General features: G+C 39.7%; 1 protein-coding gene across 7 annotated transcripts in view; it reads right to left on the reverse strand.

Moving 5' to 3' along the window:
* Positions 1 to 20,673, reverse strand: part of FAM110B (family with sequence similarity 110 member B) — a 186,142-nt gene that overhangs the window by 39,069 nt on the left and 126,400 nt on the right. The gene's annotated exons all lie outside the window — the stretch shown is intronic.

The raw sequence follows: 20,673 nt of genomic DNA on the forward strand, positions 1-20,673 counted from the left end.
AGCACCCTTCTCAAAACATCCAAACTACAGTAAAGATGGCCAAGGTGTTCTAAAACATGCAGCTCTTCACCACAGATCCTGTTTCTCTCAGTATTATATATGACAGATCACTTTCCTAATGTACCAATCAACTGAAAACTATATTCATTTAAAAATATTCACTTTGTTGAGATTCTTATAAATACAGTGTGATACTAAAGATACTTTCAGACCTGGGATGTTGCAACCTCCAAACAATGATTTTCTTTTGGTGGGATGGAGGGAGAGGGAGGGTCCAGGAGGAGGTGAAGAGGGGGAACCATTTGACAAAGAATTAAAATTAACCCTCACTGAGATACAAATCATCTTACAGATACCCCAAATCTGAGGTCTAGGTTTGGGTTCTGGGCTGTTTACTCTGTTGTATATCACAGTGATGTTACTCTGTATATATTTTGTTAGGTTGAAGTGAACTTTACAAATGTGATATTAATGTGCCCATTTGAGAAACATGCAAATGTTGCATATCACCAACACTACAAAAGTTACAGTAACAAATATTACATTTTAAAGAGTGCAAGTGTGTATCTATGTGGTTCACGAATGTCCCTCCTCCTCAACAATCTCCTTTCTTATAATGTTGTCTGTGCTGTAAATATCCGACTTAGCTATTTAAAAGGTATGCTATTGACCTAGAATTGCCAATGCATAAAGAATGGTTTTACTTCAATATCTGCTGTACCAAGTTAAATGTTTATCACTGAACTTTTTTTAAGGTATCCTAGCAGTACTAAATCTTAAAAAAAAAAAAAAAAAAAAAAAAGAAAGAAAGAAAAAGAAAAAGAAAACCTATTATGTAATTTGGTCCTTTGCAACACCAAATATAGCTTCTGTATACACATTAATTTACTTAAGAGTTGCTGATACTGAGGTGATGAAAGGTGTACAGAGGTGTTATGATGAAATTATCTGTTATATTCACACTGCCATAATATTTGCTGTTAATAAATGAGATGCACAGGTGGCTCACCTATCCCTCCACTAGGATCTGATAAATTGTTTTCATAGCCAAATTGCTTTCATTCTATGCAAAAATATACTAGGGTACTACCAAAACTCCAATTATGAAAAACACCTCACTTTTCAGATGCTTTTATAAATTACAGGGAGCAGTTCAATGGCAATCAATGGATTGGGTGCAAACCACTCAATCTGACATCTGGACATTTCCTTATGTATAGGTGAACTGCAAATCACCTCTGCTGGGGCTCAGCTAAGGGATTCCTACACTGAAAAGTATCTTGCCTGGTCAGTACAAATACTAGGTTATAACTGAAAATAAGGAGAGCAGCCACACCTAAGGGCACTCCTCCTCACCCCGTTCTCTGCAGTACACACCAGATTCTAACTACTAATCACTGCAATGGGAACAGAAAATTTTGCCTTATGAAACTATAATGCCATTTTAATGTGATCACTATTAGCATTTTTTTTTCAGACAACAAAATGCACCGATCACATTCACAATGACATTGTGGGGTAACAGCAGCATATACAGACTGAATCACCCCACAAAAATTTCACCACCACAACTGCATTTGAGTCCATGTTCTCTGACAAATCCACTGCCTTAAAGAAATAAATAAATAAAAGGCACTCCTCCTATGGGAAACCTCACTTCTGAGACAACTCAGAGGCAATCCTCAGTGCTGTGGTTTACGCCCTGCCCGATCAGTAGATATCTAAAGGCAACTTTTTTTTTTTTGAATGAGGGACTGTCTAACTATGGAAAACAAATCTTAAACAGCGATCTCTTACATGTACATATACGCCATTTACTATTTGTTTAATCTGTCCGTGACCTACCAAACACACAATCAGGGCAAGAATGACACCAGGTGACCCCTGTCCATGCCTTGTTCCAGTATGTTGACATACAGAAGTGTCCCCAATCATCCCCCATCCCCCCAAAAAACTATATGGAATCACATGATATAAATAAAGAGTTCACATGGTTTCTGGAGATTCTATATTTAATCATTCATATCAGCTAGTCATAAATAATAGCTACGCCATGTTACACAGAAAACACAAGAAAAGGTACTAGGCAGATTTCAGCTGAGTACACAGTTTGCTGCCTGGGAATGCTTAGCTCCTCTGTGTAACAGCACTTTCTCAGGTGCAGCACTATTCCCACAATCCTTGTAACAATGCACACCAAAAAAATATCCTTGTGACCATAAACTGAATGTATGTGTCCCTTACCTGAGCCTATGTTATGTCAGGAGTGGAAATTAGCCAGTATAAAGATATAAATGACATCACAGTACTCACAAAATGAGTCAAAACAAGCCTCTCCATATACCTTTTCACACTCAGTCTGCTAAACTACTTGTGGTGAAGTTTGTAAATGTATCTTACCAAAACTGCACAGTTGCTTTAACAGGACTTGTTTATTGTACACTTTCAAAAACTCAAGCTTCTACTCTCAAGATTACGTAGACACAGTTAGTAATTCTGACACACATCCAAACATATTTAGGGATAAAAAAAATTCACCACTATGTGTACTTCCAATAAAGTACATGTAAGCAACAGTTCCAGGATCTGAAAGCTAGGTTTGATACAAGGAAGGTTAAAATCATGTTAACTGTGACATTTAATATTAACTGCTTTCTAAAGTGGTTAAATGCTGTACAGCATGAGAAGTTCAAAGGAATTCAAAATTCCCATTAGTCTGTGAATTTGATTGTGAGAAAGGAAAAACTAGAAGAGTGTGCTTTGTTTTTACAAAAAGAAAAGGAGTACTTGTGGCACCTTAGAGACTAACCAATTTATTGGAACATAAGCTTTCGTGAGCTACAGCTCACTTCATCGGATGCATACTGTGGAAAGTATAGAAGATCTTATTATATGCACATAAAGCATGAAAAAATACCTCCTCACCCCACTCTCCTGCTGGTAATAGCTTATCTAAAGTGATCACTCTCCTTACAATGTGTATGATAATCAAGTTGGGCCATTTCCAACACAAATCCAGGTTTTCTCACAAATGGCCCACCTTGATTATCATACACATTGTAAGGAGAGTGGTCACTTTAGATAAGCTATTACCAGCAGGAGAGTGGGGTGGGAGGAGGTATTTTTTCATGCTTTATGTGTATATAATAAGATCTTCTATACTTTCCACAGTATGCATCCGATGAAGTGAGCTGTAGCTCACGAAAGCTTATGCTCCAATAAATTGGTTAGTCTCTAAGGTGCCACAAGTACTCCTTTTCTTTTTGCGAATACAGACTAACATGGCTGTTACTCTGAAACCTTTGTTTTTACATAAATTGTAGTTGAATGGGGCTTAATCTTTTACACACAAATGGTGCTGTGAGCATGAACCCTTCCTCTTCTGAAACCAAGGTGGAACTTGTGAGAACGAAATGGGGTATTCCTGCATATGTGGGAGGAATGGTGTATGCCAGAGGCTTCCAAACATTAACATAGTGTGGACAACTAAAAAACATGAGGGACTGGTCCCTCTTCCATCCATAATCAAATAACTTCCCTGTGGAACCTTACAGTAATTATTCACGTGGTGAAATATAAGGAAAGTATTCCGTGCATTTTTAGCTGACATCAAGGCAATTCAGGAGCTGGAAATGAGAAGGAGCAGTTATCACCATGAGCCAACTCTTCATGGACCATACTTCTAGGAACCACTGGTGCAGACAGGTGTTTGTATCCCATACTGATTTTTTTTATTTTCTTGACTCTTGGAAGTTGTTTTGTGCACCTGAGCAACTCTGGTACCATTAGAGGCACAGACAGCTGCAGTACAAATAAGGATAGTGCACTTTGCAGTTTCTTTCTCAGTGGCTGTACCATGTCCAAAACATACTGCTTTGCCATCCAAGATTAAATGCTTCTGGAGGAGAAAGTTTCCACAAACTACGGGTACCAGTAAGAGTATTACTTTCTGAAAAGATGCTAACATTTCTATGGAAATGTAGCAGTTTTTAAAGACATTATGCATGCCATACATTTCAGCTGAATGGTGAGGACTCCTTTTCCTTTGAGTCCATTCTGTCTGGCTTTTATGTGCGTAGCAAATGCCCTCACCAATCTCTCCTCTCATTCCTCCATAGCAGCTGAATACTTCATAACAAGCTCTGGAAAGCTTCACACAGCTTCATAGGGGAGACCTGATTGTGCATTGCCTTCAGCCTCATGTAGACATTTACACATGTATGTAAAGCAAACATGTAACTGCCACTCAGAATGACTAAATGTAATATTTCTACACTGCAACATCTGATTAATATTGTAACAGATGCAAGACCTTGGAATCTGAGGCTATGGCTACGCTACAGACCTTACAGTGGTGTAGCTGTACCATTGGAGCTGTGCCACTGAAGCAGTGCCAGTGCGGACGTTCTAAGCCAGTGGGAGAGAGCTCTCCTGTAGACTTAATCACTCCAGCCCTGTGAGCAGCAGTAGCCATGCTGGCAGGAGAAGCTAACCCCAGAATTTGGACTAACAAACCATAGTTTTAAAATATTTTTCTAAATACAGATTGCATACAGTTGTCACCGATCCACTGTTAACTCTCTCAACTGGCCACTGAGATCTCTACTTGCACATCATAAGCAAATTAGCTGCAAACCTTCTACGTGCAGCCAGGGGCATGTCACTATGGACCGCAGAGCCATAAACTGACTGCACTAATGACTAGCAAATCCTAACCCCAAGTGCGAGTAATTTTTCTTTATCCTTCTGCATTCACCAGTTTCTGCCATTTATTTCAGATTTGTGCTAGTATGTTCAGGCTTCTGTCATGTTGATGGATTTGGCTTCTTTCTGTATTGTTTTGTTTTGTGTAATGTTTCTCTAAATTGTCCTCTTTTTTCTTTCCAGGTGGTGTCCATATTATCATTTGACATGGAAGTCATGTTGGTGGAGTCCTTAAGTGTGTCCTAAGTAGACCCATCATCATCTTACATAAGAACGGCCGTACTGTGTCAGACCAAAGGTCCATCTAGTCCAGTGGTTCTCAAACTTTTGTACTGGTGACCCCTTTCACATAGCAAGCCTCTGAGTGCGACCCCCCCCTTATAAATTAAAAACACTTTTAAAATATATTTAACACCATTATAAATGCTGGAGGCAAAGTGGGGTTTAGGGTGGAGGTTGACACCTCGTGACCCCTGAGGGGTCCCGACCCCCAGTTTGAGAACTCCTGATCTAGCCCAGTATCCTGTCTTCCAACAGTGGCCAATTCCAGGTGCCCTACAAAGAATGAACAAAACAGGTAATCATCAAGTGATCCATCCCCTGTTGCCCTCCATTCCCAGCTTCTGGCAAACAGAGGTTATGGACACCATCCCTGCCCATCCTTGCTAATAGCCATTGATGGACCTACCCTCCATGAACTTATCTAGTTCTTTTTTGAATCCTGTTATAATCTTGGCCTTCACAACATCCTCTGGCAAAGAGTTCCACAGACTGACTGTGTGTTGTGTGAAAAAAATACTTCCTTTTGTTAGTTTTAAACCTGCTGCCTATTAATTTCATTTGGTGACCCCGAGTTCTTGTATTATGAGAAGGAGTAAATAACATTTCCTTATTTACTTTCTCCACACCGGTCATTATTTTATAAACCTCAATCATATCCCTCCTTAGTAGTCTCTTTTCCAAGCTGAAAAGTCCCAGTCTCATTACTCTCTCCTCATATTGCAGCCATTAAATACCCCTAATCATTTTTGTTGCTCTTTTCTGAACCTTTTCCAATATATCTTTTTTGAGCTGGGCCAACCACATCTGAATGCATATTCAAGATGTGGGCATACCATGAATTTATATAGAGTCAATATGATATTTTCTTTCTTATTAGCTCTCTCTTTCTTGATGATTCCCAACATTCTGTTCTCTTTTTTTTTTGACCCCAAGATCTCTTTCTTGAGTGGTAACAGCTAATTTAGACCCCCTCATTTTATATGTATAGTTTGGGATTATGTTTTCTAATGTGCATTACTTTGCATTTATCAGCATTGAATTTCATCTGCCATTTTGTTGCTCAGTCACCCAGCTTTGAAAGATCCTTTTGTAGCTCTGTGCAGCCTGCCTGGAACTTAACGATCTTGAGTAGTTTTGTATCATCTGCAAATTTTGCTATCTCACTGTTTACCCCTTTTTCCAGATAATTTATGAATATACTGAATAGGACTGGTCCCAGTACAGACCCCTAGGGGACATCGCTATTTACCTCTCTCCTTCTGAAAATTGACCATTTATTCCTACTCTGATACCAATCCATAAGAGGACCTTCTCTGTTATTCCATGACAGATTACCTTGCTTCAGAGCCTTTGGTGAGGGATCTTGTCAAAGGCTTTCTGAAAATCTAAGCACGCTATATCCACTGGATCCCCCTTGTCCACATGCTTGTTGACCCGCTCAAAGAATTCTAGTAGTTTGGTGAGGCATGATTTCCCTTTACAAAAACCATGTTGACTGTTCCCCAACAAATAATGTTCATCTATATGTCTGACAATTTTGTTCTTTACTCTAGTTTCAAGTAGTTTGCCTGGTACTGAAGTCAGGCTTACTGGCCTGTAACTATTGGGATTACCTCTGGAACCCTTTTTAAAAATTGGTGTCACATTAGCTATCCTCCAGTCATTTGGTACAGAAGCTGATTTAAATGATAAGTTACAGACTACAATTAATAGTTCTGCAATTTCACATTTGAGTTCCTTTAGAACTCCTGGGTGAATACCATCTGGTTCTCGTGACTTATTACAATTTAGTTTATCAATTGGTTCCAAAACCTCCTCAAATGGCACCTCAATCTGGGACAGTTCCTCAGATTTGTCACCTAAAAAGAATGGCTCAAGTTTGTGAATCTCCCTCACATCCTCAGCTGTGAAAACTGATGCAAAGAATTCATTTAGCTTCTCACAATGGCCTTACCATCCTTGAGTGCTCCTTGAGCATCTCAATTGTCTAGTGGCCCCACTGGTTGTTTAGCAGGCTTCCTGCTTCTGATGTACTTAAAAAAACCATTGCTATTATTTTTTGAGTCTTTGGCTAGCTGTTCTTCAAATTGTTTTTTGGTCTTCCTAATTATATTTTTAAACGTCATTTGCCAGAGTTTATGCTCCTTTCTATTTTCCTCACTAAGATTTAACTTCCACTTTTTAAAGGATGTCTTTTTGCCTCTCACTGCTTCTTTTACTTTGTTGTTAGTCATGGTGGCACTTTTTTGGTTCTCTTATTATGTTTTTTAATTTGGGGTATACATTTAAGTTGAGCCTCTATTACGATGTCTTTAAAAAGTTTCCATGCAGCTTGCAGGGATTTCACTTTTTGCGCTGTATCTTTTAATTTCGGTTTAACTAACTTCCTCATTTTTCTGTAATTTTCTGAAATTAATGCTAGAGTGTTGGGCTGCTGTGGTGCTTTCCCCGCTGCAGGGATGTTAAATTTAATTATATTATGGTCACTATTACCAAGAGGTCCAGCTATATTCACCTCTTGGACCAGATCCTGTGCTGCATTTAGGACTAAATAAAGAATTGCCTCTCCTCTTGTGGGTTCCAGGATTAGCTGCTCCGAGAAGCAGTCATCTTCTTACCATATTTGATGTTTCAGATTGGTTTGCTTTACTTAGAATTTCTGATGTTGCAAAAAACTCTTTACAATGGACTCTGCAGACCTTCTGCAGGCATTTACTTTGGAATGACTTGGTCTTCTTATCAATATCCGTTATAGATTTCCATGACTCTGCTCCATTAAAGGATGCAAGACATGATGCCGGTGTTAAAAATTAGGATTTTTGTGTCAGTGTAATTCATGCTACTTTTCCAAATCTTTTCAAGTTTATGAAAGTTGTTTGCTGCTTTACATCTTGCATAGTGTAGCCATTACTGCATATCTCACTACCTAGACAGGTACAGTGGCTTACATCTACTAGTGTTTCTTTGTCCACTCTAATGGTGACTTTTGGGACATTGATAGCTATATATTTTGTCTTCCCCTTGTTGATGAAAAAACAACATGTTTTGCTGAATCTGCCAAAAGCTGGGTCTTTTCTTCCATTAAGATATATGTTGAACTAAGCAGGACATCAGCAGCAAAAATAAGGTAATCCAATTGTGATTTGTCATTTGTCCATAAAATTCCTTTGCTGCCTTTTGCGGTTACTTTCCTCATGACCATTGCAAACAATTGTGGAGACATAATACACCCTTGCCTTACTCCAGTTGTCACTGTAAACTATTGGCTAATGTTGTCACCATCTCTGGCTGCACATTTGCCATTACTACATAGATTCTTATTCTAATAATTTTTGCTGTTATTCCATAGTATTCCAAAGACTGTCTCTGTGTGCCCTGTCAAAAAGCTTCTGGAAATCTATACAATTTATCACAAAAGGTGCTTGCCATTCCACACTTTGTCCTACAATATGTCTGAGAACACCAATATGATCTGCACGTGAGCTCAGTGCTCTAAAATCTGCTTGTTTCTCTTTACATTGAAGGTCTGTTTGTTTCTGGATACATTCCAAGATGATGTTGCAAATGATTTCCCCAGGCACTGACTACAATGTGATTCCCTTCCAGTTATTGCAGTTGGTAAGGGCAATTGCTGTTCTTTGGCAATTTTACTATAAGGCTTCTCTTCCACTGGGTTAGGTTCTTTTCTTCATTCAATATTCTATCAAAAAAACACAAGGAAAATCTGGATGACTGTTTCTTCGTCACTCGCTTTAAGCTTCTCCTCTAGCTGCTTTCTCATTTTTGAGCATACTGATGGCTTTTCTATCTTCTTCCACTGTAATATCTCCTAAATCAATATCAAGTGAGTAGTAGGTTTCATCCTATATTTCTAGAAGTTCACTTGGGCTTGATTTAAAACAGCCTGAAAATGTTCTGTCCATCTTCTCCTTTTGTTCTAAGAGTCCTTTCATTTACATCTTTAATAAAGCGTCCAGTACTGTAAGTTTCCTGGTAGCTGTTTTGATTATTGTATACAACTTGTAAGGTCACCTCTTTGGCTAGCATCTTCAGTCTCTTGACATTTTCATCAATATATGCCCTTTTGTTTCTTCTAGAGCTCTTTTTACTTCTCTACCTAGAATTCTATATTCTTCTTGCAACTTGCTTGTCTCTTCACATCTTAGCATTCATAAGTTGTTGCTTTATACTTCAATTTTTCACTGCTACCTAAGTAGCATTCCCATTCTTCCCTTTTAGATTTTGTTGTTACTAGAACCATCTTTGAACTTTCTAAAACTGGTGGATGTCTCTGGCTATGGCTAAGCATTTGGAAACACACTTTTGACAGCTGTAGCTTCTTTTGCAGGTACAGAGCGCATATTTTCTTGTTTTCAGTTTGTTTAACTAGTTTGGTTCAATGACTAGTTCAGGCAAAGTTAAGAAACCAACTGGAAGCTGAAACAGTAGAAAAGCTTATTTTCCTCTTCCAGTCTATTAATAAAAACTAGATGTGAGAGGACGAGATCTACTAACTCTAAAATCTTGAAGGACAATCAGTTCATTTCACTAGCTACAGATAATACTTTATTTGTTTAAAAAATCACTTAGTTTTAAATGCAAAACATGTTTTGATAAATTTTCTGATAAACTTAATCCAGAATATTTAAGATATGAGTTAAATAAAACTAATTTTACTATTTAACAATGGTGTTTTGTGCATTTTAATTGAATTCAAATTTCTGTCCAAATAGAGGTTCACACAGGCTACAAGTAACACATTAATTATCATCTAGTAAATAAGGAATGCATCGTTAACCGTTTTCTAACATAATAAAAATGTAAAAATTAAGAATCTGACTAAACATAAAGTTACGTAATTGATTAAATATATGTGTATAAATATAGTGTATCCCCCCAGTTAGCAAAAAGAAGTCCCAAATTTAATGTAAAGGCTATATTTAGTGGAATGTTAACGTTTTAATGGTTACCAACCAATAAGAATGCTACTAACTAAAATATACTAAGTAACTTTAAAAAAAAAAAACCCAAAAAACCCAAAACAAAACAAAAAAAACCCCTACAACTGCAAAACCAGATTAAAATGAATGATTTCAGTTCAGGTTTCCTTCATGCTGATTTAAGTCACTTTGATTTATCAAAAAGAAAAGGAGTACTTGTGGCACCTTAGAGACTAACCAATTTATTGGAGCATAAGCTTTCGTGAGCTACAGCTCACTTCATCGGATGCATACTGTGGAAAGTGTAGAAGATCTTTTATCACACACAAAGCATGAAAAAATACCTCCCCCCCACCCCACTCTCCTGCTGGCAATAGCTTATCTAAAGTGATCACTCTCCTTACAATGTGTATGATAATCAAGGTGGGCCATTTCCAGCACAAATCCAGGTTTTCTCACCCCCTCCCCCCACCACACACAAACCCACTCTCCTGCTGGTAATAGAAACTCCCTGAAAAAGCACAAGATCAAATCCGCACAGACACACCCCTGGAATCCCGACCTGGGATATTCTATCTACTACCCAAGATCCATAAACCTGGAAATCCTGGGTGCCCCATCATCTCAGGCATTGGCACCCTGACAGCAGGATTGTCTGGCTATGTAGACTCCCTCCTCAGGCCCTACGCTACCAGCACTCCCAGCTACCTTCGAGACCACCACTGACTTCCTGAGGAAACTACAATCCATTGGTGATCTTCCTGATAACACTATCCTGGCCACTATGGATGTAGAAGCGCTCTACACCAACATTCCACACAAAGATGGACTACAAGCCGTCAAGAACACTATCCCCAATAATGTCACGGCTAACCTGGTGACTGAACTTTGTGACTTTGTCCTTACCCATAACTATTTTACATTTGGGGACAATGTATACCTTCAGATCAGCGGCACTGCTATGGGTACCCGCATGGCCCCACAGTATGCCAACATTTTTATGGCTGACTTAGAACAACGCTTCCTCAGCTCTCGTCCCCTAATGCCCCTACTCTACTTGCGCTATATTGATGACATCTTCATCATCTGGACCCATGGAAAAGAAGCCCTTGAGGAATTCCACCATGATTTCAACAATTTCCATCCCACCATCAACCTCAGCCTGGTCCAGTCCACACAAGAGATCCACTTCCTGGACACTACAGTGCTAATAAACGATGGTCACATAAACACCACCCTATACCGGAAACCTACTGACCGCTATTCCTACCTACATGCCTCCAACTTTCACCCTGACCACACCACACGATCCATCATCTACAGCCAAGCTCTGCGATAAAACCGCATTTGCTCCAACCCCTCAGACAGAGACAAATACCTACAAGATCTCTATCAAGCATTCTTACAACTACAATACCCACCTGCGGAAGTGAAGAAACAGACTGATAGAGCCAGAAGAGTGCCCAGAAGTCACCTACTACAGGACAGGCCTAACAAAGAAAATAACAGAATGCCACTAGCTGTCACCTTCAGCCCCCAACTAAAACCCCTCCAACGCATTATTAAGGATCTACAACCTATCCTGAAGGATGACCCAACACTCTCACAAATCCTGGGAGACAGGCCAGTCCTTGCCTACAGAAAGCCCCCCAACCTGAAGCAAATACTCACCAGCAACCACATACCACACAACAAAACCACTAACCCAGGAACCTATCCTTGCAACAAAGCCCGTTGCCAACTGTGTCCACATATCTATTCAGGGGACACCATCACAGGGCCTAATAACATCAGCCACACTATCAGAGGCTCGTTCACCTGTACATCCACCAATGTGATATATGCCATCATGTGCCAGCAATGCCCCTCTGCCATGTACATTGGTCAAACTGGACAGTCTCTACGTAAAAGAATAAATGGACACAAATCAGATGTCAAGAATTATAACATTCATAAACCAGTCGGAGAACACTTCAATCTCTCTGGTCACGCGATTACAGACATGAAAGTTGCAATTCTTCAACAAAAAAACTTCAAATCCAGACTCCAGGGAGAAACTGTTGAATTGGAATTCATTTGCAAATTGGATACAATTAACTTAGGCTTGAATAGAGACTGGGAGTGGCTAAGTCATTATGCAAGGTAACCTATTTCCCCTTGTTTTCTCCTACCCCCCTCCCCCCCAGACGTTCTTGTTAAACCCTGGATTTGTGCTGGAAATGGCCCACCTTGATTACCACACACATTGTAAGCAGAGTGGTCACTTTAGATAAGCTATTGCCAGCAGGAGAGTGGGGTGGGGGGAGGTATTTTTTCATGCTTTGTGTGTATAAAAGATCTTCTACACTTTCCACAGTATGCATCCGATGAAGTGAGCTGTAGCTCACGAAAGCTTATGCTCCAATAAATTGGTTAGTTTCTAAGGTGCCACACGTACTCCTTTTCTTTTTGCGAATACAGACTAACACGGCTGTTACTCTGAAACCTTTGATTTATCAATCCACCCTGTCTTGAGCTGCAAAGCAGATGGCTATGTCAATGACACAGTACAATGATTTATTTTAAAGAACCCAAATAAAGGTCAGATAATGTGTTCTCTCTTCTCCTGTGCAACCCAACCCCTCTCAAATGAGGCAAGCATCATAATGCAAAAGGATAAACTTCTGGGAAAGTTAACGTGTAATGATTTGCATTTTGTCCTTTGATTGCAGCTCCTGGGGAGGCTTGTGCTTAGACTACCTGAAGAAATGACTGTAATAGTCTTGGTGCTGAATGTTATGTCCTTCCTTGCAATATATGTAACTCATATCCATACACGGATATTTTAAAAGTAACTGTGAATAGGCAGGATTTGTTTTTATTTTTAAAGTTTGGAAGTCATGATCATTTTATAGATTTGTTCAGTAAGAATCCAAGGATGTTAAATTATTAACTGGTTATGTTCTAAACTGTTATTTTAATTTCTAAATTCTAATTATTACAAGATTGTAGCAAACTCCAGATGTTTAAAATTTCAGACAAAAAGTCTTTCAGAGCATAAAATCCCTGAAGTATGAAACATATTAGATTTTTAAAAAAAGCCAATTTCTAGTTTCACAAAGTCAATCCTAGGGTGAATTTTTGCAGCCTGTAAAATTTTAAAGACCTGTAAAATCAGGTTTATCACAAAAGCTGAAACAACCCTAGCTTCAGATCGTGAAGAGCCACTATAATGCTAACTACAAAAACTTCATACTTTATTGGTGAATTACCAAACTGAATCCATTCCCACTGGAACATGCTTTGTTGCTATATTTACCCATAACCTTTTACTTGGAGAGCAATTATCACAATAGCTGCTTCCTATGAAGTGAAAGAGTTTGGCACAGTTGCTGCCACACCGTTAAAATGGCACTAACTGCCTAATACACAACTGACTTTATGAAATAATTTTCACAAAAGCTGGAAAAGAACTGTTTGATCTCAAGTGAGCTATGGCTGAAGGTAAGGGCCAACAGCAAACTGCAGCAACTACACAAGATAATAATTTGTAACAATTCAAATATTTAAATTTTATATCTTGAAATGTAGAGGAATTTAGAAGACTTACAACAAGTAAATTCTTCAAATCGTCAAATCCTTCCCCAAACAACTCCAAGAGAAATTCTACAAACTCATCCTCCACAAACACATCCCTTCTACATGCTTCTCAAGGGACCTTCTACATGCCTCTCAAGATACACAAACAAGGGAACTCAGGCAGACCAATCATATCTGGCCATGGCACTCTTGCTGAAGAAAAATTGGGACTCTCAGAAACCATCCTCAAACCACTCACCACAAAAGGGCCAACTTCCTCCAGGACTCAACCAACTTCCTCCACAAACTCCACAATATTAGCAACCTCCTTCAGAACATCATTCTTGTTCTTGTCATCATGGATGTCAGTTCCCTATACAGCAACATCCTTAACAATGACGACATAGCTGCCTGTCTCAAATATTTACAAGACAATGAACAACCTTCAGATATTCACCCCAAACACATCCATTTACCCATAACAATTTTACATTCAAGAACACACACTTTGTCCAAACCCGGGCAACATCTGTGGGTACTAGGATGGCTCCCCAACATGCCAACCACTTCATGAAGAAGAATTTCTGGACAAATGCACCACAAAATCAATGATATACCTGAGATACATCAATTATATTTTCATCCTCTGGACAGATGACAAACTCCCTCATAGATTTCCACCACTACTTCAACAACCATCACCCATCCATTAGACCAGGGGTGGGCAAACTTTTTGGCCCGAGGACCACATCAGCGTTGCGAAACTGTATGGAGGGCCGGGTAGGGAAGGTTGTGCCTCCCTACACAGCCTGGTCCCCGCCCCCTATCCACCCCCTCCCACTTCCCGCCCCCCGATTCCCCCTTAGAACTCCCGACCCATCCAACCCCCCCCGCTCCTTGCCCCCTGGCCTGCGGGCTGTAGTTCGCCCACCTCTTCATTAGACTCTCTCTGGAACATTCCCACACTAGCAGCAACTTCCTGGACACCACAATTAGCTTCATCAGTGGAACCCCACCAACAATTATATAGAAAATACCCACAGATCATCACACCTACCTTCACAGAGTCAGTAACCACCCCAAACACACCAAGAAATCCGTTATCTAGAGCCAGGTACTCAGATACCACAGAACATGCTCTGAGGAGAAAGTCCAGGATATACACATTAACACACCAAAAAGCGCCTTCACCAAACAAGAAGAACAAGAGTACTTGTGGCACCTTAGAGACTAACACATTTATTAGAGCATAAGCTTTTGTGAGCTACAGCCCACTTCATTGGATGCTTCATTGGATCACCAAACAAGGACACTTCACAACAGCAGTAGATCACACCATGGAACAGGCCATCCAAATGCCCTAGGAATCTGCTTCAATACAGAAATAAAACTGCCTCTGACAGCACACACATAGCTGTCACCTACCATCCCATGCTGGAATCGATAGAGAATATCCTCATACAGCTACACCCCATACACGCGATGGTGAACACATCCTGAAAGAAATATTTCCTGAAACCCCCAACCTCTCCAACTTCATAATCAGAAGCAAACGTCCCACAGATCAGGACATATCAACTCATAGCAGTACGAGACCCTGACAGAAAAACAGATGCAAAACCTGCAGACATATTTCCACTGCTACAATGATCAACACCCCCCCTCACAACACACCTTTCAATATCCATGGGTCTCACACATGCCTATCACAACATATGGTGTACCTCCTCCAGTGCACTAAATGCCCCAACAACAACTATGTGGGTGAAACCAGATAATGTCTACATTTTTGAATGAACTCACAGGAAAACACCGTATCACCTGTGGGTGAACACTTTTCACAAAGCTATCACTCTATATCTGACCTATCAGTCCTTATCCCCAAAGGAAACCTGCACAACAGTTTCAAAAGATGATCTCGGGAGCTTAACTTCATAACTTTGCTAGGCCCTAAAAATCATGGTCTTAATAAAGACACTGGATTTATGGCTTATTACAACAATCTGTAACCTACTAGCCCCCCCTTTTTGTCCTACAACTACAGGGGTGTTAATGGGCCACTTCACCTTGAATAGTCCCTTAGAATATGTGCAAACTACTTGTGTTGAACTATCTGTTCTATCTTGTATAGCTGTGATACTGTGATTCCTTTCCCAGACCTGAGGAAGAGCCCTGTGTAGCTTAAAAGCTTGTGTCTTCCACCAGTAAAAGTTGGTCCAATAAAAGATATTACTTCACCCACCTTGTCTCTATACTATACTGGAACCAACGTGGCTACAATATCACTGCATAAGACAATTCTGTCAAATAGAATTAAATAAAATCGGGCAATTATGAAAAGCAAGTTCAATGAACGTCTGTGAAACTAAATTTTTTTCTTCCTTCTGCATAGGTTCTCTTCGATTGCTGTTTTTATTACCTTGATTACAATGTTTGAACCAACACCCATGATGGTCCATTTTCTGACATGGTCTCCTAAACAGACTCAAAAACTTGTCTTTATGTTTTAGTCAAAATAAAATTATCAACTACAATTTTATATGTATTTTTCACTTTATGTCCTGAAGTGAATATCAATGGCAGGATTTTCTGAGAAATATCTATGTCAGTGATTGTATGTTGATATAATCAAGTAAATACATGTGCATAGTTATACATTCCTACAAAAACAAAAAGTACCTTAACAAAATTAATACATTCTCACTGCATTTATGCAGCTACAGGCCTAATTTTGCCTTCAAATATGCACACAGATTCCATCTACTTCACTGGTGACGCAGGCATCAGAGGACAAGGTCTGTCCCTACACTGTTTAAGGGTTACAGCCAGTAATGATAGAATTCTGTAAAAGTCGTTAATCACCCTTTACCATATATCGTTTATCCTCCCAGTTCCTCTAAAATAGTAGTTCTCTCCACTTCCATTTACCATCAAGAATGGAACTAGAAGACTAACAGCTAAGATTATAAGTGTTACAGAATTTTTTCCAGGCAATGCTGAGGTTAAAATTTGGCAAGAGAGTGTGAGAATCCCAGTCGCTCTCTGTACTTATGCTTTTGCCCTTCACCCAACTCCACAGAATCCCCCTCCACACACCCACCTCTCCCTGTACAGAAAAGGGATGATTCTAACTGGAACATCATTCATATATATAAATAAATACAGTAAACCCATATTATTTCTGAGAGGTGAAAGGGGAAGAATAAGTGAGTGGTATTCGTATATGCCAAAAATATTTACAAAGGCAATGAAAAATAATGGGTCACTGAAGAATACAGTTATTGAATTCTTTAGATTAATATACAAAGAAAAATAAAAAGAGAAACAACAGCAGGACAGCTCTACAGATTACTGAGATTTGCAGAAGACAACACAAAACATTTTTGGACCAATTCTTAAGATTCTTAAAAGTGCAGGATACCAAATCTAATGACCACGTATCCACTGAATAACAAATACAGCCTAACTTGCATTTTTTTAAATGAGATGTCTAAGTTACATAGTTTCTTCTATGAGCCAAAAACTAGAGTCCAGTTATAAAAGAAACTGTCATGGGTTTATTTCTGAGCAATAAATGGTACTAACTGAGAACATGAAAATAGGGAGGCCTGGAACCAGTGTCCACGACTATTTAAATAGTAATCAGTGCATTCACTTCATGCAGCAATACCAAACTACCAGTGATTTCATGAAAGCAAATACTGAGCAAATACTAAGAAATGCAGTGAGTAAGAACCAATTGGAGGATGTATTAAAATTTACCAACGCAGAAGAAGGCTAGGGAATACTAAATGGCCATAGCCTGCCCAGAAAGGAAGCATGGTACAAGGACAGCAAAATCATTAGATTTTAAAAATTTGAACTCACCTGGCTTCTGCTGTGCATACCACAATGCACACTGAGAAAAATCCCACCATGCACACTGTTCAACAGCAAAGCAAATGACTATGGGATACCCTCTGAGAATGCCATGTGCTTAGCACACAGCAAGCAGCCACATGTACAAAAGGATGTAAACTGAAAAAAAGGCACAGACATCCTGTGTGCACTCAGTTAGGACAGCTTGCATACTGTGCATTAACTAATGTACGTCACCTCAATCTAGTTTAAATCCCATGTGTAGACAAGTCTCAACAGACTATAATTCCTTAGAGAAAACAGCAACAAGCAGAATGCAACAAGCAGCCACAGAGTGGCTTAATGAAGGACTGCTCAAAAATCTGAGGTTAAAAAAATAAAACCATGGAGTCTCAATGGAAAACAACTAAGCAACTAACAGAGACATGGGAGCGATAGCTCGGTGGTTTGAGCATTGGCCTGCTAAACCCAGGGTTGTCAGTTCAATCCTTGAGGGGGCCATTTAGGGATCTGGGGCAAAAACTGGGGATTGGTCCTGCTTTGAGCAGGGGGTTGGACTAGATGACCTCCTGAGGTCCCTTCCAACCCTGATATTCTATGATTCTATGAAATTCTATGAAACAGAAAGAACTACTAGGGCAAAGGGTTTGAGTGGAATAAGAAGGGCTTTCGTAAGTATATCATGGGGATAGTAGTAGTAGGCGGAATCCTTCAGTCTCGAGAGACCATGAGTATGCACCTCAGCCCCTGAGAGAGTAAAGAATTTACTCAATTGGTTTTATCGCAGCTATGGCTGTGGCTGAGAAGACCTAATCAAGAGAGAGAATCTCTGCTGCATCTGTCACATTTAAAGGTTGTGTTTCAACCCCTTGGGCTCTGCCTTCTGTGAGTTCTTTTCTCCTCTGCTAAGCTGGACTACTTCCTCTCATAACTCCGGAGACCTTTGTTAAGTCTTGTTTCCAAAGGCTGCAGTCTTGAGTGTGATCTTCCCAGTTGTCCACATCCATGTCCATTTCTTTGAGGTCTTGCTTGCACACATCCCTGAAACACCACTTTGGGCGGCCTATGGGTCTTTTTCCAGATGCCAATTCGCCGTAGAGGACGTCCTTGGGATGTGCCCATAATTCATTCGGCACACGTGCCCAAGCCAGGGGAAGTGTCTCTGTTTGAGGAGTGTTTGCATGCTAGGTATGCTGGCCCGCTTGTGTTCGTGACTCTGTCCCCCCAGGAGATTCCAAAGATTTGATGAAAGCAACGCATACATATGAAAGCTGTTGAGCCTCTTTTCTTGATGCGACTATAAGGTCCATTCTTGTAGTGTGCTCATAACACATGCACAATGCACACAGATCTTTGTGTGTTCTGTCAGTTTGTTGTTTTGCCAGACCCTCTTGTTCAGTCTAGATATTGTTGTAGCAGATTTTCCAATGCAGATGCTGAGTTCTATTTCAAGTGAGAGGTTGAGTGCAATAGTGGACCCCAGGTATGTGAACTCGTTCATCACTTCAAGTTCATAGTTGTTGATCTTGATGGAGGCTGTTTCCTCAACTCCTTGGCACATTATGTTAAATCTTTTTTAGGCTTATGGCAAGCCTGAAGTCTTGGCAGGCTTTGGAAAAACTGTCCATAAGGTTTTGGAGAGGAGCTTCTGTGTGGGTCGTCACTGCTGTGTCATCAGTAAAAAGGAGGTGTTGGATAAGGGCCTCCATAGTCTTGGTTTTAGATCTGAATCTTACAAGACTGAACAGCTTCCCATCAGATCTTGTGTGCAAACAGATCCCCTCAGCTGAGGAATCAAAAGCTTGTTTCAGTAAAAAGGAGAAGAGGATCCCAAACAGAGCAGGGACAAGTACACAGCCTCGCGTAACTCCGCTACGAACCCAGAAAGCCTCAGACACTGAGCCATCGTATTGGATTGTGCCTAGCATGTTTTCATGGAAGGACTGAATCATGCTTAAGAGCTTGGGGAATATCCAAATCTTTTTAGGAGCACAAATAGTCTGCTTCTACTGACAAAGTCAAAAGCCTTTGTGAGATCGGTGAAGACTATGTAAAGGAGCTTTTTTTGTTCTCTGCATTTCTCTTGTATTTGTCTCAGCGAGAAGATCATGTCGATGACCTTTCAGCTCTGAAACTGCACAGTGAGTCAGGATAGATTCTGTCTGCAAGGGTCTGAAGTGTGTTCAGGACAACTTGGGCAAAGGCTTTTCCCATAACAAGGAGGGAAGTGCCACAATAGTTGTTGCAGTCGCTCCTGTCACCCTTGTTTTTGTAGAGAGTGATGATGTTGGAATCTCTCATTTCTTGTGATACTTTGCCTTCTTTTCAGCACAGGCAAAGCAACTCATAAAGATGTTGCAGTAGAATATATTTTCTGCATTTTATGACCTCTGATGGTATGCAGTTTCTTCCGGGGGCCTTTCCATCAGGGACAATAACTACTAGAAAATAATTCCTTTATTGGCAAGTGGATGGACCAGATAAGCCAACAGGTTGTTGTTATTTCTAACTTCAGTGATTTGGCTCAAAAGAATCCTACAAAATTCGATGATTCTATTGAGGTCCATGTACAGATCCAGTAGTGATGCCGCAAAAAAAAAATTTTTTTTTTGCAAAAGCCATACTTTGTTGTGCCTGGTGAAATAGCGTCCATTAAAACTGAACAATGATTATTTAAGTGCCTGCTTAGGGAATAAGGCAGAAGGATACGTTAAAGATGTGCTAAATATTATATGAAATCAAGTAGCTTTTTTATTTATAGTCTTTAGATTTAGAAAATGGGCAAAAGAGCTCTACGCTGCAGTGGCCAAAAAGATAAAACATGTCTCCACTGCACTGGATACTGCTGCAGTTTCAATTAGTCAGTCTTTCAAAATGAACAACATGATTCAATGTGCAGAAATTAATGTACAGTACTATAAGTGCATTAGGGTGGAAGAGGAACAGGGAGGAAATAATTTTGCCTGAACTGAAAATAAATGTTGCTGTAAGTATTTCTAAACCTTAGGTACTTTTATAACATATTACTATGATGACCTCTGATATATGACAAATAATACGTCGCTCTCTTGCTTATACAGTTTATTTTAAAAACAAGTTATTTTTGGATCAACATGGGAAGAGTTTAGTTAAAAGGCTTAAAACGGCATTTAAATATTTCACTGCCATCTGGCAATTGCAATGACTGGCAGCAAATTTGCAGTCAAATAATTTATTCTTTTAAGTGAGATTCAGAGAACTGTATTCATAATTAATTAAATATTGAAGTGTAGGAACAATCATATAGCCTAAGCCCAGAAGACTTGTAAACTTTTACTTAGAAATATACTAG

Source organism: Chelonia mydas, chromosome 2, assembly GCF_015237465.2.
Source record: "Chelonia mydas isolate rCheMyd1 chromosome 2, rCheMyd1.pri.v2, whole genome shotgun sequence".
Lineage (NCBI taxonomy): Eukaryota > Metazoa > Chordata > Testudines > Cheloniidae > Chelonia > Chelonia mydas.